General features: G+C 42.7%; 1 long non-coding RNA gene across 1 annotated transcript; it reads left to right on the forward strand.

Annotated features, from left to right (window-relative positions):
• Positions 1-99: 99 nt before the first annotated feature.
• LOC308648661 lies at positions 100-15,457 on the forward strand. The gene is made up of 3 exons (XR_014021899.1): positions 100-772; positions 12,946-13,042; positions 14,153-15,457. It is a non-coding gene; the product is annotated as an uncharacterized lncRNA (long non-coding RNA).
• Positions 15,458-17,017: the final 1,560 nt, after the last annotated feature.

Here is a 17,017-nt window from a genome sequence, read left to right on the forward strand (position 1 = left end):
CGCCAACTCCGCGACCTGATTGGCTGCTGCGCGGCTTCAGCCCTAGGAGCGTGGAGAGCGAGTTGGAGAGCGAGTTGGAGAGCGAGAGCGAGTTGGAGAGCGAGTTGGAGAGCGTACCCAGCCTCACGCCTGGAAGCTCCTCTGCGGCGTGGGGCTCGGCGCAGGCCAAAGGTTCGTGCGCTCCATTCCTAGGGGTGGTTCGCCTGCGCAGCTCGGAACGCAAACCTTCTTGCGGGAGTTGTCCACCTATTGGGTACCCACTGTGTGCCTGAAGCTTTGCGCACAGTTTTGTCATTTAACCGCTGAAGGTGCGGTCTCCTCCAGGGTTTTGTGCCTTGCCCGTGGCACCCGGATCGTTAAGGTCGATCTGCTCGACTCAAAACACAGGCTTTAACCGCCAAGCGGGCTGGCTCCTTTGTTGTAATGCAGAGAAGTTGGCTTCACAGTGAGTAGTGACCTTTACCTCGTGGCTGTCCCGGGGCCACCTGAAACTCCTTTCGCATACTTTGTGTCTGATGATGCTGGGAATCATTAAAGGACATTCGCGGGGAATTGGCCCAGCTTCAGTCCGTTGTGCACTCGCCCCCTCCATCATGGAGCCACCGTGGGTCAGGGCTTCACCCTTGTCTTGGGGGGCTTGCCATTAGTATCTCCAAGATTTGAGGTAGCATAGAGCCTGTCTGTAACTGGTGCCCGAAGAAGTCTGACAAGAGACTGGAGCTGCCCCTGTTGGCGGGGCGAGGAGAAAGGGCTGCACGTCCCTGAGTGGCAGGTAAGTTGTGGGGTTGTCTTTCTGGAACCTTACCTAACAGGGCTGTTGGCTGGGGAAAGGAACCCCAAAAGAGGGGCTGGAAGTAAGACCCCCTGTGGTGGAAATTGGGAGCATCTTTCAGGATGCTACCCTGTGTCAGGATTCTCCAGAGAAAGAGAACCCGCAGGACATGGACATGTGTGTGTGTGTGTGTACATTCATTTAAAAGAAATCGGTTTAATTTTTTTTTAATAAGAAAGAGGGAGATTCCAGCAAAAGCAAAAGAAGAACAAGGATTGTATTATAACAGTGGAAACAGGTGTTTTTTTCTCTTCTTAGTATTTTATTTTCTAAGGAAATAAAAATGTGTGATAATTTAATAGACAAAGAAGCAGGGCTTTTTTTCAGTTGGTAAAAGTAATCAAAATCAAGACAAGTAAGGAATGAGTCCAGGGACCCAAGCAGAAGCCTCCAAAATCATTGGTTGTTGTGGGTGTACTTAACAATGTATAGGTATGTCTTCAAAAACAAAACAGAAGAATATATGTGGATCATGTGGTTATCATCAAGAGTGCACCTGAAACAGTTGGAGATGGTGAGCTCATAAAACTCCCCAGTAAGAAGGTGACATGTCAAGTGGGGGAGAGCTCCTGGGGAGGGCTGAGGGTCTAGAATCAGATTACCTGGATCTTGATCTAAACTCTGTAACATGAGCTGTGTGACTTAGGCAAATTATTTAATCTGGCATCTGTTTCTTCATTTGTAAAATGAGAACAGTACTGTTATGGGGAGCTGCTTCAGAAAACACTCTTAGTCCAAATTCAAATCATTGAGAGCTTTATTTACCTGGCCAGGACTGTCACCCTGTGGGAGAACAGCAACTTCCTGGCCTGTATCCTGGGAACTTCAAGATGAAAACCACAATTCAAGGACTTTCCTTAGTGTCATGCAAGTAAGCCAATCACAGAAATTAAAACAATAGTTAGTGGGACCCCAGAGCTCTAAGCAGGGCTGGAATTTTCCAGTTAGCAAGCAAGGACAGAAGTAGAGAAAAGGCAATCAGCTTTGCAAGTCAGTTAACCACATTTCCAGGTTCAAGCAGATGCTAGACAACAGTATCCTGACTTTGAGCAAGGGTCGGCAGGGGAGAGAATCAATTTCAAATTCATGTAGACCCACAAGTGCACTCAAACCCAGGATGCAGCTCTCCATGATCACCACTGCATCCTGAGAAAGGTATAATTTGTGGGGTACAAAGTACAGAAAAACAGTTTTTTTTTTAAATTTATTTTGCATTACAATTCTTCATACACCATTATACAATGATTTATCATATCTCTGATTATATATAAGGTACGTTGACACCAAATTCACATCAGAAAAACAGTTTTTATAAGAAAACAGCTTTCATTTCAGTTTCTCAGAAACAGCTCTTGTAACAGTTTTTATTTTTAAAGAAGGCAGCAAAATGGAGTCTTAGGCCTGTCTGTGATAGCTCTCACTTTGTAATTGTCTTATCTCACTTATCATATCTATAATCTGCCGCAGTCTTAGCTGGGCACAGAATCACGAGCCACTCAAGCAGGAACAAAACTTTATTTTGAAAAAGCCGCCAACACTCTCAGCGCCAGCAAGCAAAAAACCGGTCCTCCCACGCGGGTGTCTAACCGGAACCGGCGTCCCCCGGAACCGCCGGTCTCCTCGGATCTCCCCCGGAATTCCCTCTTATTATCCTTCCCCAACCAATGGGAACTCTCCATGAGTCCCCGTAACATGAGTCCAGTAGTAGGCCAAGGTGAACAGCAGGAGCCCAATTTGCATATGAATGTAAATCTAGGCATAATAATACCTCAGTGGCTAGCTGGCTTTACAACCAAAGGTGCCATACATCATATATTTTGCTTGTGGCTCCTAGCATTTGCCCCCTTCTGTTTAATTAAGCAACAAGCAATGTGGCTAGGGACCGTGCCTGGTAGGTTGTCCAATTTAACATATGGTTCTTACCCGTCATGGGAGAACTGACCTTTAGGCGTCAGCTTCGTGTCTTAGGTTGAATCCATTGTAATCAGATCAACCCGTCACTGACTACCGGTCCAGCATTCAGCCATGCTTGTGGATAGGCCTATGCATCAGTGGGGGGGTGAGGTTCTTGCCTCACCTCTGTTGGCCCCCAAATTTTGTCTTGGTGCCAGTGGGGGGGTGAGGTTCTTTGCCTCACCTTTGTTGGCCCCCAAATTTTAGACCATCACTAGTAGAAGGGAGGAGGATACAGAAATGCCACGACATTAAACCAATTGATGGCTCCTTGGAAAAATTGCGTCACTGGTGACATCATCAGCAAAGATATGCCAGTATTACCACAATAAACATGGGGTGAGCTGGCAAGGAAATTGCATCACTGGTGATACCATCAGCAAAGATATGCCAGCAGTACCACAATTCGGTGCACCAGATGATATTTTACAATGTATGCAACTGATATATAGTCCAGGCAAGTTCTGCAAGCAGTTCAAATTGGAGGAGTCTATCAATATGTCCATTTCCTCCCAAAGTAAATCAAGTCCTTGATAGCATTACTTGTTGAGTTATATTCATTGATGCATCAATTTATACAGTTTACTGTGATTGCTATCATAGAAGCTGTAGTTTGGTTTTATCTCAGTCTTCACTGGAATTGGGATGGAGATGGAAATTCTGGCAATGATGCTAAAGAGACATTATCCTGAACAGAATTATTAAATATAATGAAAAGGAAAGGTGAAAGTAAACAAACAGATCTGTTAAACTCCTTTAAAAACAATCCTTAACAGCTGTTTACCTAATTTAAATTAGTAAACAAACAGATCTGTTAACCATCTTTAAAAACAATCATAAACAGCTGTTCACCTAATTTAAATTAAACCATATACATCACGTGAATAAAGAAAAAATTCGGATCCATTTTTTCATGAGCGCTCCTCATATAAGAAATATGGACATACACACATACAGACATACAACACAAAACAGAAGTGTGCACACAACATACAACACATAAGACAATAGTAAATAAAGGCCTTGTAACTATACCTAGGTGAAATCTCCATTGCAATGTTTAAAAACTCCACAGTCAAAAAATAAAACACAGTCAAAAAATAAAACTGATCAGAAAAACATTAACCTAGGTTTGTATGAGCTCAAAAATAAAATAGAACTTTATGATGTGGAAAAATGCAATAATAAAATAGATATTGAAAAAAAAAACCACCTTGGTTAATCACTGTCGCAGATGTAAGAATAGCCAAGCCGGAGCTCTGGATGTCAGCTGTTATGGATTTGAGTCAAATCATCTTCTTTTTCTGTAGAAATTGTTTTAGTTAATCTCTCTGGAATCCAAATCGGTTGCTGTTCATCCTGTGGGAAAACACAGATAGCGCCCCGATTCCAGACTATCACTGGATCTGGGCCTTTCCATTGTCCTGTTAGAATATCTTTCCAAAGTACCTTAGGCTTATGTACATTTTTGGGGTACAAATGTCTTTCCGCAGCACTAAGTCCCGATGAATCTAAATTTAAAAAGTTTAGAGTAAAAAGGGTTATTTTAAGTTTATCTTTGGGGGATATATACCCCTTTCCAATTTCCTCCTTTTGTTTTAATAAGTACATTTTAATAGTTTGATGAGCTCTTTCAACTATGCCTTGTCCTTGTGGATTGTATGGAATTCCTGTTATGTGAGTAATACCAAATGATGAGCAAAATTGTTTAAAAGAGGAGGAAGTATAACTAGGACCGTTGTCCGTTTTTAACTGTTTTGGAACGCCCACAGTGGCAAAATTTTGTAAGCAATGAGCTATAACATCTTTAGTTTTTTCTCCGGCATGAAGGGAGCCCATCAAAAATCCGGAAGAGGTATCAACTGTAACATGTAAATATTTTAATTTTCCAAATTCTGGCAAGTGTGTGACGTCCATCTGCCAAATATGGTTAGGTATCAGTCCTCTAGGATTGACTCCAAGATTAACTTGTGGTAAAAATGTCACACAATTTTGACATTGTTTTATTATATGTCTGGCTTGTTCTTTAGTTATTTTAAAACGCTTTTGTAAAGTATTAGCATTGACATGGAACCTTTTATGAAAATTTATAGCTTCTTCTATTGTGGAGAAAATATGTATGTCATGTGTAGATTTATCTGCTAGTTCATTGCCCATACTAAGGGCTCCAGGCAATCCTGTATGTGCCCTGATATGACCTATAAAGAATGGATTTTTTCGGTCCCAGATTAGACTTTGTATAGCAGAAAACAAAGAGAAAACAGTAGAAGAAGGTGAAATCCTACCAGCATCTTCAAGGGATATTATAGCATTAACTACATACTGACTATCAGAAAATAAATTAAATACAGAATCTTTAAACATCATAAAAGCTTGTAATACTGCATTAAGCTCTACCTTTTGAGCTGATTGTTTGGGAACTAAAAATGTAAAAGTTTGATCAGGAGTAACTACTGCTGCTGTACCATTGTTTGACCCATCAGTGAATATATTTGGAGCATTTATGATAGGGGTTTTTCTTGTCATTTTTGGAAAAACTACAGGATGCTTAGACCAAAAAGACAACAAAGGATTAGATGGTAAGTGATTATCAAATGAAACACTAGTTTTACACATGATTATTGCCCAAGTATTTAACTCATTAGCTAACTCATCAATTTGATCCATAGTATATGGAGTGATAATTTTATTGGGAGAAATCCCAAATACTCCCTTAGCTGCTTTTATTCCTTTGAGTATTAATTGTCCTACAGCCTCAGGATATCTAGTAAGAATAGTGTTAGGAGAATAAGATAAATGTATCCACAATAATGGACCTTCCTGCCAAAATACTCCTGTAGGAATATTTTTTGTTGGTAGTACAATAAATAATAAAGGCAAACTTATATCAATTCTATCCAAATGCATATTTTCCATATACGTTTCAATGATTTTTAATGTTTTTCTTGCTTCAGGCGTTAACATGCGGGGTGAATTTGGATCTGATGGACCTTTTAGAATATCAAATAAAGGTCTTAACTCTCCTGTTGGTATGCCTAGATAAGGCCTTATCCAATTTATGTCTCCCAATAACTTTTGAAAGTCATTAAGTGATTTGAGTTGATCTACTCGTATTTGAATTTTTGGTGGACGGACCATGCATGGTTGAGGATAATAGAACTCCTAAATAATTAATTGGAAGATTTAATTGTACTTTATCTATTGCTATCTCTAGATTATAATTTTTCAATAAGTTTGTAAGTGTGGCATAACATTCTAGTAATGTGTTTTTATCTTTATGTGCCAATAACACATCATCCATATAGTGAAATATTTGTAGTTCAGGATTTTGGTTTCTAAGTGGCTGGATTGCTTTATTAACATAAATTTGACACATAGTTGGGCTGTTAGCCATCCCTTGAGGGAGTACTTTCCATTCATATCTCTGATCAGGACCTTCATGATTCAGTGCAGGGATAGTAAATGCAAAATGTGGACTATCCTCGGGATGAATTGGAATTGAAAAGAAACAATCTTTAATATCTATAGCTAAAACATGCCAGGTTTTTGGTAAAGCAGACAATTGAGGAATCCCTGATTGAGCAGGTCCCATAATAACCATCTCATTATTAATGGCTCTTAAATCTTGTAATAATCTCCATTTACCAGATTTCTTTTTAATGACAAAAATGGGAGTATTATGGGGGGATACGGAAGGTTGTATATGTCCTTCCGCTAATTGTTGTCTGACCAAGTCATGGGCTACTTGTATCTTTTCTTTAGTTAGGGGCCACTGAGGAACCCATATTGGTCTTTCTGATTTCCAAGTAATTTTGATTGTCTCAGTGGCCCTTTCTGAAAACCCAATTCATGTCTATTTATTTCTTGATCTATTTGAATAGGTGCTGTCATACCTTGTTCTTGTTCTCTTAATCTTTTTTCTTTCCTAAAGCCTTGTTTAGCCCTAGTAGTGGGCGCATTAGGATTGATGTTATTTGTTAATGTCAATCCTAATTGATCTAGGACATTTCGTCCCCATAAATTTACGGGAAGATGATCCAATACATAGGGCTGTATAGTTCCTTCACATCCTTCAGGATCCCTCCAATCTAATACCATAGCACTTCTATGGGGATTTGTTGCCACTCTTAGGCCTCGAAGCGTTTGAGTGGCTTGTTGTAATGGCCAATGTTTTGGCCATTCTTGACGAGAGATGACACTAAGGTTAGCTCCTGTGTCCAGCAGCCCATTAAAGTCATGTCCTTGAATATTTAATTTTAGCATTGGGCGAGAATCTAAATTCAAAGACAGCATAGCCCAATCTACACCTGTGGAGCCTAATCCCTTGCAACCTCTTTCTACATTACAACTGGAAAATTTATCATGCAGGCTGGGTATTATTAATAACTGTGCTATTCTATCTCCTGGTGAAATTACTGATATACCTCTTGGAGAACTAGCTATAATTTTTATTTCACCCTCATAATCGGGATCAATTACCCCAGGACTTATCGTAAGTCCTTTTAGTGTAGAAGAACTGCGTCCCAATAATAAGCCTACTGTTCCCTGGGGAAGAGGTCCTTTTACTCCTGTGGGAATGATTTGAATTCCCATCTCTGGAGTTAGTACTGCTCTGGCAGAGGAGCAGATGTCCAGCCCTGCGCTCCCTCTAGTTTGTCTGATGAGGGATTTAATGGATAATGCGTCCTGGGCACTACCTTGATGGTGCTGTTGGGTTCCTCCATTGCCCCATATATTTGTGGTTTTGGGCCCCGGGGCATTGGGCCCTCTAGTCCGTTTTTTGGCAACGGAGCTTGATACCTTTCTCCACGATATCGTGGGTAAACACTTGGTCCTTGTCTGTTTTTTGATAACGGAATACCCTCTATGGTGGTTTGAGAACGGCATTCATTAGCCCAATGTTTCCCTCTATGGCATCGTGGGCAAATACCCGGTATTCTATTCCTTTGATACCCAGCTTTGTTAAACCTTCCTCTTATGGGGCAACTCCTTTTAAAATGTCCTGTTTGATTACAATTATAGCATGTTTTTGGCCTGGCATCTAAAGCCTGTTGTACTGCTGCTAAGACTTGCCCTTGTTCATTAATGTCTCTACATAATTTAATATATGTGTTTAAATCTTCATGTCTCCATGGTCTAATGACCTCTCTGCAGCAACGATTTGCTTGGTCATAAGCCAGTTGTTTTATAAATGGCATTACCTGTTCTGTATTACCAAATATCCTAGAGGCTGACTGAATAAGTCTATCTACAAATTCAGCGTAAGGTTCATTAGTTCCTTGTATTACCTTAGATAATTGACCTTGTAAGTCTTCATGCCCCTGTAAAGTTTTCCATGCCCTAACTGCATCTACAGCAATTTGTGCGTATACGCCAGGGTCATATTCAATTTGCTGTCTTTGACCCTCATATGGTCCCTTTCCCAATAGCATGTCCATATTTCTTTGAGGATAACCAGCTTCTGCATTTCGCCTAGCTGTCTCCATGCAAAATTCCTCATTGGCAACCTTCCATAACAAATATTGTCCTCCGTTTAGCACAGATCGACACATGTTAGCCCAATCTGTTGGTGTCATGTCCAAGTTGGTAACAGATTCGACCATGCTTATTGTGAAGGGAGCTTGCGGCCCATAGGTCGTTACAGCCTCCTTTAATTGCTTTATTGTTTTGAAATCTAAAGCACGGTGAATTCGTTGCCTTCCTGCCTGCTCAAGTACAGGGCATGCTAATCTTTGGGGTCCTGCCTCAGAATTCCGTCCATCAACTACGGGAGTTGAGGGCCGCTCAGCGGTAGATGGAGCTGTTGGTTGAGTTACGCCCTCTGGTGATAGAACGGAGTTAGTAGCAACCTCCTGTTGTAATTCTCCACCTGATGGCTGCTTTTCCTCTAAGCTTGCTTTCTTTAAATTCTCCTCTGTCTGACTAGCTTGAGAGACCTTCTCTTTTGCTTGACCTAGCGTTTTTTCTACCATAGTCTGGACCTCTAACAATTTACTTAGCAGTTTTTCGGTTTGTTTTTTACTGGATTCTAATCTACTATAAAGGTAACGTAACCCAATAAGATAGGATAAAACAAAGCCGAAACAGAATGAAACAAAAACGGAACAGACAATGGTTGTATCAATTTTCTCTTTCTCAGGGCCGAATAACTTCAAACCTTGAGCCAACCATTTTTCCCAGTTCGCCTGAGAAAATTCTAGGGCTAGGGAGCTTGAAATAAAAACAAAATAAATCAAAACAAGAACACATTGTTTTTCTAAATGTTCACCCATTCTGTCGCCTTCCCTCAGGGGCGAGCAGTTTTACTCACCTCTAAGTTTCAGGCGTTCCCCGTCCGGGCCGCCAAATGCCGCAGTCTTAGCTGGGCACAGAATCACGAGCCACTCAAGCAGGAACAAAACTTTATTTTGAAAAAGCCGCCAACACTCTCAGCGCCAGCAAGCAAAAAACCGGTCCTCCCACGCGGGTGTCTAACCGGAACCGGCGTCCCCCGGAACCGCCGGTCTCCTCGGATCTCCCCCGGAATTCCCTCTTATTATCCTTCCCCAACCAATGGGAACTCTCCATGAGTCCCCGTAACATGAGTCCAGTAGTAGGCCAAGGTGAACAGCAGGAGCCCAATTTGCATATGAATGTAAATCTAGGCATAATAATACCTCAGTGGCTAGCTGGCTTTACAACCAAAGGTGCCATACATCATATATTTTGCTTGTGGCTCCTAGATTTTTTACTAATCTGTAACCTATAGCTTACACTCTTACTGATTTTGATTAGTTTACACCACAACAGTACCAGTAACCCTCAGAGAGTTGTGAAGATTAAGTGGGATAATCCATGTAAAGTGCTCCCTGTGGGACCTGGTGCATGGTGAGGCCAGGTCAGCCTTAAAACTATTCCTGTTATTTTCATCATGCACTTTCTTCTAAGCATTTTTTTATAATACACATCAAAATACAAAAAAGGTTTGGGGAAAACAGTTCAGTCAAGTGCCCCACAGTGTTATTTCAACCTTTTTCTGTTATCAACTGTTCATGTGCATATGGTTTTTGCACATCTCTGATTCTTTTTTTTTTTTTTTTTTACAACGAATGTGAAGATGAACAATTTCCGGTCAAATGAACTTATACTGCATGTTATTAAATTGCTGACCAGAAAGTCCATGTCCACCCTACCCAGCAGGGAAAGAGAATTTGTCTAATCCTTCCCAAGTCTGCAAATGCTGGTATTTTCAAGTTTTTGCTTTCTGAGCAGATAATAAGGACATACTCATTTTCATTCCATCCCTGCCATGAACCATGGAGGAATAAAAGATAATGACGACAAATTGTTCTGCCGGTGGCCTGGACTGTGCCAGCTGACTTCCCTGTGCAGGAATGTGAAGGTGGAGGGGAAACAGGAACTGTAATTCTGCTTTTGCTGCAAGCAAAAATAAAAAAATAGGGACTTAAAAAAAAATAGGGACTTAATTGAGTCCCTATTTGATCCTTCCTTCCTTCCTTCCTTCCTTCCACCCAGGGGCATTCTGCCACTGAGCCACATCCCCAACCCTTTCTATTTATTTCGAGACAGGGTTTCACCAAGTTACCCAGTCTGTCCTCAAACTTGAAATCCTTCTACCTCAGCCTCCCAAGTCTCCAGGATTACAAGCGTGTACCACTGTTGGTACACTGGTGTTGGTTTTCTGCAGAAGTGGAGTTCCAGGCTCCAGTTCTTATACTATTGGACATTTTACTGCCATAGATGACACTTGCAGTTCATCCTCTCTCAGCCTTTTCTGTAATATATATCATTGTGTGGTGTGTGATTCGAGTTATAGATATTAGTAGTTAAGATTGGAATGGAATGAAAGAACTTGGGGATTGCCAGTGTCATGACACTAGGTGAATCTGAGAGGACTCTGAATTAAAGCTGATGGAATTGATGTAGCTTGTGAATTTATTGTTAGTCAATAAATTCTGATATTGTGCAAAGACACAAATTTGTCCAGTCTATGTTATTTTCTTGTGATATATAGGAAAGGCGAATTCAGTTCAAGGTCATGCTTTGCATATTCAAAAAATGGCAGATGGGAATGTCTTCCTCTGAGGAGAATTTAACATTATAAAGAGCAAAGTTTACTCTGAGGTCACCTAAAAGGAAAGAGTCTGAAGGACTCTTTTTGACTAGCTCCTTGTAAGATTCTCAGGAGGCTCTTACCTGAGAAAAAAACAGAAAACAACTTGAGTGAGTGAGTTTTAACATTGGTTAGCAGTGGTTCTTCCCCACATTACCCAGGCACAGGTAATTGTCCCTAAAAGCACCTGCTTAGCAGCTGGGGATCACGGTAGCACCAGTTCATGCTGACTCCCTGGTTATTATTACAGCACTAGAGATTCATGCTGCATGAAATAAGCCAGTCCCCAAAAAGTCAAAGATCAAATGTTTTCACCAGTATGTGGAAGCTACACCAAAATAAGGGGAGAGGTGATTCATAAAAAAGAGGGGAAAAAGGGAGAAGGAATTTCACTGAAATAGAGAAAAGATTAGTAGACAAGGAGACTGAGGAGAAGGAAGGAGGGACAGGAAAAGGGAAGAACAGTGGAACCGCCAAACTTTGGTACGTGCGCCTTGATATGGCAGAGGAGTCCCCACATCAGGTGTATCTACAGAACAATAATTTAAAAAACAAAATAAACTGTAAATGGATTGAAGAAGATGGAAGGGAGTGGGACAGTGGGTGCTGGTGTTAGAAATATCAGACACGCAAGAATTCAGACACGCACTAAGTAAGTTACTTGGCAAGGCAAATTTTACTTCTGCAGAAGGTAGTGCTATCAAAACATCTTGCAAACTAGCACCCTGGGCAGGAAGTGTGCCCAGGGCTTTATCCCTGAGACTGCACTGCCCCTTGCTCTGATAGGAGGAGTTGGAGTTACAGTCCAAGTGATTGACTAATTTAAAAGAGGGGAGGGCAAGGGGAAGGGCTGTAGTTATGATCAGATCATTTCCTACACTGCAGGCATTATGATTGGCAGACTGAGGACAAAGGGAGATATATTGGGGGCTTCAAAATGGCTACATTTCAACCACATGGTTTAGATGACAGCAAACACATTTTTGTTACATATGAGGAAACTCAGACTATTGGTTTAACTTTGACAGAAAAGAGGACGTGAATCTTACACTGGGGACTGAATTGGAGCGAGTTGTGTTCCACGCTTCTGTGATTGTGTCAGACTATATCCTGGTGTTGTAGATAATAAAAAGCAAATTTTAAAATTAAAGCAGTTTAACATAAAGATCTTAATTTGCTTTACTTGAAATTCTAGATCAGGCAACACTTCATTTCATACAATAGGACCCTCCCCAATCTGGCCACAGTGGCACCCTGACCCTGTCACTTGGTCACTGGTAATGAGCCTTGCCCAGGAAAATCACCACAGTGACTAGTCTCCTGTTTCCTGTTCCTTCGAGCTTCAGCATAGCACAGTATCTCTTGCCCTCGACACAGCCCACTCCAGGCCGATTCTCTGAAACTGAAGTTGCCCTCTGACACAGCCCACTCCAGGCCAGTTCTCCGAAACTGAAGTTGCCCACCGTCTGGACCCTTTGCTTTGACAACTATGTGGAGCTGGTTCATTAAAATCCTCCACTGACCCCCTACAGTGACCTTTGACCTTCTGCGTTCGTCTCTGCCGGTGCTCTTGGCAGGGAATCCTGTACCCCTCACTGGGCTCTAGCTGAGGGGCTGCTCTGTATTCTGTATATGTGTACATACATCGTTGTATGAAGAGTGGTGTGTGACTTGAGTGTTATATATATTAGAAATTAAGCTTGGAATGAATTAAAAGGACTTGTGATTGCCCAGCGGATGACTATTAGGTGACCCATGGGTATTTGGTGAAATCACTACTACTATAAGTGGTTTGCTTGCAAATTTATTGTTATTCAATAAATTCTGACATTGTGGAAAGATACATTGAATTTGGCCTGTGTTAGTGGCTTAGCTTACCCACAGCCAATGAGCCCATCCTTTGCAAGGCAAGTTTAATTGGCACTCATCCTTGATTAATTTGTCTATAGTGGGATGACAATATCCCCGTTGACCTTTGGGTATGGACTTCATTCAGGCAGGGCTGTTTAGCCTGCCTCCAGCTGCAGAGACTGTTCTGTGTTCTCAGGGTGGACAGGAGCCTGGGAAATGGATAAGGAGAAGGAGCAACGGAACCCTGAGTACTTCTCTGCGTCCACCCAGGGCCACAGTCACCGTGATCGGAGGTGAGTGCCTGCTGGGAAGGGGCTCCAGCCCACCCTCACCCTGAGCCTTTGGGAGCAGCTGACCTGGTCCCAGCCTGGGCTTCCCTTAAGACCTACGACCTGCTTGGGTGAGGGTTGGATGGGCAAGGGACAGAGATGGAACGTTAGAGAATAGGACCATGGAGACAGGGACCCTAGAAAAGTTATTAACTTTAAAATCTGAGCTGTACATATTTGGAGGCATCCTGGAAATGGCTCACAAACTGCAATAGGACACAGGACGTGTTACCAGAACTGAAAGTTCTGCTACTTGCTGATCCACTAAAGCTCAGGAGACAGGTTGATGGAGGAAAACAGGTTTAGTAGATTGAGCTAGGAAGTGCTGGCCTGAGAATAGATAACCATTTTGGTTTTCCGGAACTTTTCTGGCGCCTGCTCAGGCTGGGCTGGGGGTTCCTCGGTTTCATTGTCAGCAGGAGGAAACTCAGTTGCAGACAGACAGTTCATCAGGACCCTGGGAAGCCTGGGGCTTTCAGTGTTAAAGGGCTGTGTTCTGTGCTCACCATCAGAGGGCACTCCCGGGTTACACTGTTTCTGGGAAAGGCTCTAAGCCTTGGGTGCTTCTGCACTGCCACCAAGATGTCAGCTGGAGCCACAGAAAATGGGGAAAGAGTACTGCTGAGTCCCTTCTGCAGGAATCTCAGTCAGATAGAAAGTTCCTGGAAGGAGGTTCCAGAGGGTGAAGTGGCCCAGAGCTTGAGGTGAGGGTAGAAGCTGTAGCCCAGGGGCACAGAGGGTCTGGGTTCTGGCCTGGAGCTGCCCCTAACTTGCACTGTGTCCACGTGAACTTCTTCCCTCCTGGGCTCCAGCCTCCCATTCTGATTTGAGGGGGCCTGCCAGCTCTCTGTTGGTGGCTGGATCTCATCCTGTCTCCCACTTGGGTTCACCCCTGGGTATGCCTTTCACCTGTCAGCATAGCTGCCCCTAAGACCCCTCCCCCAGTGAGAGCTCCAGGGGGCTTCTGGAAGTGAAGGATACAGTGGGTCTCTCAGCTTCATATCCTTCTGGGGACCCTGGGGCCTCTGACCACAGCTGCCCGCTCTATATGTTCTTCTTCTTCATCTTTTTTAGGGGAGGATGAGATGTCCCAGTCATCTAGTGTGGCCGAGGCCTCCACTGGTTCTGTCCCTGTGGGGGCCCCAGGACCAGCTGGACCAGGGTCTGATCCCCCACATGCCCACCCAAGGATGGAGATAGGAATTTCTCCCACCTGGTAGGTATCAGAATCTGCACACTGATCCTCAGCCTCCCCGACCTCCCCCTCAGCTCAGCTTCTCTGTTGTGTTAGAGCACGCTGCCCTGACGGTCTCCTCCACGCTCACTCGGCCAGAGACCACAGTGTGGGAGTCCTCTGGTCTCTGGGCCTGGGTTAATTTGTTTCTAAATGCAGGGGTAGGCTTAGGCCACTCAGATATCTCCCAGCACCAAGTCCCATCCAACTGGGTGGCACAGAAGCCCTTTACACTGGCCTTACGTGCTTTACAAGGCCTAGCAGCTGGCCAGTATGGGCTGAGGCCTGCTTCCTGGACCTCTTGGTCCAGCCCATGGCCTGTGAGCTTCAGTCTTGCTGGCTCAGAGCCTGGTCCGTGGTGTCCTCCCCCCAGCACCTGTGCTGAGCCTTCCCTTGGGAGCAGGGCAGCAGAGGCACACTCCTATTTTTTTAATTGTGACAAAATACAAGTAAAATAAAATTTGCCATATTAACAGATTTTAAGTGTATACTTCAATAGTGTGTACTTAAGTACATACACACTCTTATGCAACCATCACCACCATCCATCTCCGGAATTCTTCTGTTGCAAAACTGAAACACAGTTAAACACTCTGCATTTCTTACTCTCCCTGGCCCCGGGCAGTCACTTTAGGAATTGGACTACTGTCCTACCTCATAGGCATGGAAGGTGTGTGCCCTTATTTCACTCAGCATAATATCTTCAGGGCCCATCCATGGTGTAGTAGGTGTCAGAATCTCTTTCCTTTTTAAGACTAAATTAATATTTCATTGTATGAAAGATGACATTTTATGTATTCATTCATCCATTAATGGACACCTGGTTTGCTTCTATCTCTTGATTATTGTGAATAAAACTGCTCTGAACATGGGTGCATCAGTCTCTTCAAGATTCTTTCAGTTCTTTTGGCTATATACCCAGACACAGAATTGCTGGATCACAGGGTAATTCTATTTTGAACTTTTTGAGGAAGTGCCATAATGTTTTCCATAGCAGCTGTACATTTTGTATTTCTACCAACAGCTCACACTTGTTTCAATATCTGCACATCTTCCCCAAAACTTGCTGTTTTCAGTTTTATTGATAGCAGTCATCCTAACAGATTGAGATGGTTTTAATTTTGTGTTTCCTTGATGATTAGTGATCTCAAGCATCTTTTCATATGCTTATTGGCCATTCCTATATCTTTTTTGAGAAATGTCTGTGTTGTTAGAGTACTTTGCTCATTTTTAATGTGTTTTTGTTGTTTTTAAGATGTAAGAGTTTTTTTATATTTCAGATATATGATTTTCAAATATTTTCTCCTAGGCTGTAGTTCCCTTTTCATCCTGTTGCTTATTTTTTTATGAGCAAAAGCTGATTATATCTCTTGATCCAGGAACCTTTTTCTGTACTACTGTGTGTTTCTTTGATCCTGTGCCTGGGCCTGGCACAGAGGGGGTCAGAGTGAAGGAAACTTGGTCCTTGACCGTAGAGAGGTCAAAATCCAGCAGAGGAGACAGATCATGACATTTCATTGTGGAAAATTCTGCAGCAGAAGCAGCATAGTGGACTTAAACTTGAGTGAGTGGGTAGAGGTCCAGCAGCTGAGAAAGATTGGGAATGTATGTTCAGAGGAGACTTTCTGGAGAATGTGACAGATGGTAGGAAAACTGGCCTAAATCTGGCAATTAAATGACCCAAGGCCTGAAGGAGCAGGAAATGGCTTCTATTTATCTCACAGAACAGGAAAATTAAAATTATATAGGCTCATATGGCTAAGGGTAACCAATGGGCAGCATAGGCCTAGGGTATGACCAAGGAATGTGGCACAGAGTCCAAGTGTAAAGGTAAAATTTCTAAGCTGCAAAAGTCTAAGTTAAAGTGTAAAAGACTAGGGCATTGTAAAGCTCCTAGATTACAAGGCCTGGGCTAAAAAGTAAAAGACCATTGTTAGAATTGAAAAAGTCTATTGTTACAATTCCCCTGCTATCCCCGGAACCTGTAATCTCTGTAAAGTTGTTAGGACAATGCGGGGACTGCCCAGTAAATATCTCCATTGATTCCCTGGTTGTTTAATAGCTAAGGGTTCCAGGTAGCATAGCACGTAAGCATATAGGCCCCAGAACCAATCAGTTTGAATGTGTACCCCACTTAGAAGTGACCAATCACCCCTGCCCAAACTGTTCCCGCCAATGAATGGACTAATCATGTATTAGAATTGTTGTTCAATTTTCCCGTGCCTCATGATGATTTGTTCTGATGTATGCAAAGCCCCCCACCCTCTCCAAAAAGTGTACTTAAGCTCTGCTTGACCTCTGCTCTGGGCTCTGGGCTGCTCTCCCTTCTTGAGTGAGCACAGAGCCCCAGCGCGCTGGAACGGATCCCTAATAAAAATCCCCCTTGCCATTGCATGAAGTTAGTCTCGTGTGGTCTCTCCTTCTCCGACGTTTCGCTGGACCCTTACACAAGATCTTTGGAAGTAATGGAAGAAGAACAGAAAGACCAACTTAGTGGATGTCCATAGTCCTCTGTATTTGTTTATTGCTTTTTGCAGTTTCAGTTACCTGTAGTCAACTGGAGTCTAGAAATACTAAATAGAAAATACCAGAAATAAACAATTCATAAGTTTTAAACTATATTCTGCTCTGAATTGTGTGCTAAAATCTTAGGCCTTCCTGCTCCATCCTGCCTGGGTCATTAATCATCCTTTTTTCCAGCGTAT

The sequence above is a fragment of the Spermophilus citellus genome (genome assembly GCF_964194105.1).
Source record: "Spermophilus citellus genome assembly, chromosome: 4".
In the NCBI taxonomy this organism is placed as follows: Eukaryota; Metazoa; Chordata; class Mammalia; order Rodentia; family Sciuridae; genus Spermophilus; species Spermophilus citellus.